Source organism: Corella eumyota, chromosome 3, assembly GCF_963082875.1.
Source record: "Corella eumyota chromosome 3, kaCorEumy4.1, whole genome shotgun sequence".
Taxonomy (NCBI): Eukaryota; Metazoa; Chordata; class Ascidiacea; order Phlebobranchia; family Corellidae; genus Corella; species Corella eumyota.
The window spans coordinates 12531649-12533181 of NC_137492.1; the positions used below are offsets into that span (position 1 = coordinate 12531649).

Sequence of the window (1533 nt, forward strand, 5' to 3'; positions counted from 1 at the left end):
TCGGCGCAAGACGAACGACTGCGAAAGCATTTGCCAAGAATGTTTTCTTTAATCAAGAGCGAAAGTCAGAGGTTCGAAGACGATCAGATACCGTCCTAGTTCTGACTATAAACGATGCCAACTAGCGATCGGGGGGCGTTATTTTGACGACCTCTCCGGCAGCTTGCGGGAAACCAAAGTCTTTGGGTTCCGGGGGAAGTATGGTTGCAAAGCTGAAACTTAAAGGAATTGACGGAAGGGCACCACCAGGAGTGGAGCCTGCGGCTTAATTTGACTCAACACGGGAAATCTCACCCGGCCCGGACACAGCGAGGATTGACAGATTGAGAGCTCTTTCATGATTCTGTGGGTGGTGGTGCATGGCCGTTCTTAGTTGGTGGAGCGATTTGTCTGGTTAATTCCGATAACGAACGAGACTCTGGCTTGCTAAATAGTTACGCGGCCTTCCCGGCCGGCGTTTAACTTCTTAGAGGGACTAGTGGCGTTTAGCCACACGAGATTGAGCAATAACAGGTCTGTGATGCCCTTAGATGTTCGGGGCCGCACGCGCGCTACACTGACCGGATCAACGTGTGTTCGCCTTGGCCGAAAGGTCTGGGTAACCCGATGAACCCCGGTCGTGCTAGGGATAGAGAATTGAAATTATTTCGCTTGAACGAGGAATTCCCAGTAAGCGCGAGTCATTAGCTCGCGTTGATTACGTCCCTGCCCTTTGTACACACCGCCCGTCGCTACTACCGATTGAATGGTTTAGTGAGGTCCTCCGATTGGGCCCGGGCTCGACTGGCGACGGTTGGGTCTTGGCCCGAAAAGACGATCTAACTTGATTACTTAGAGGAAGTAAAAGTCGTAACAAGGTTTCCGTAGGTGAACCTGCGGAAGGATCATTAGCGCGAGAAAAAAAATCGAAGAGCGAAAGAGCAAACACCGGGACGGCGACGTGCCTCGGCGCGTCCGCCGCCCCGCGATCAGGAACTTGTTTTGTCGGCGTCGAGTGCCCGAAGGCTTCATGCGGTGCGCGGGCTTGTCGCACTATTTGTTGCGACCGCGACCCGCTCGGCGTCACGCGATTTTTTCAGCCGGATGGCGAATCGAGGTTAGGAATCGAAGAGCGAAAAGCAAACAAACAAACGATGGCTCTTGGCGGTGGACCACTCGGCTCGCGAGTCGATGAAGGACGCAGCAAGCTGCGTGATTTAATGTGAATTGCAGAACACATTGAGCATTGACGATCTGAACGCGTATTGCGGCCTCGGGTTCATCCCGGGACCGCGTCCGTCTCAGGGTCGCAGAAACGACAACGGCCGGCGGGATCGGCTCCGCGACGGCTCGGCTCGCGTGCGTATGCCCGGCGACGGGCAATCGCCGCTCGGTTGAAGGTGGAAAGTTTTGGTATTCGGGCTCGCGTCAGCGATGCGTGGCGGCCGGCGAGCCGCGCCGCGTCCGCTTGCCGCCCGAGTCGCAACGACGGCGCTGTCGACCTCGAGCTGGGGGCCTCGACGCGTCGGTCGCGATTCGCGCAGGGCGAGTAGG

General features: G+C 56.5%; 2 non-coding genes across 2 annotated transcripts in view; both read left to right on the top strand.

Annotated features, from left to right (window-relative positions):
• The window catches only part of LOC145747201 (small subunit ribosomal RNA), a 1810-nt gene extending 920 nt beyond the window's left edge, over nucleotides 1-890 (top strand). Inside the window, exon 1 of the ribosomal RNA XR_014281943.1 lies at nucleotides 1-890. This exon is cut by the window's left edge and continues 920 nt beyond it. This is a non-coding gene — a ribosomal RNA (small subunit ribosomal RNA).
• A 245-nt stretch (nucleotides 891-1135) lies between these two features.
• LOC145748643 (5.8S ribosomal RNA) lies at nucleotides 1136-1289 on the top strand. The gene has a single exon (XR_014283242.1). It is a non-coding gene; the product is annotated as a 5.8S ribosomal RNA (ribosomal RNA).
• The last annotated feature ends 244 nt before the right edge of the window (nucleotides 1290-1533 follow it).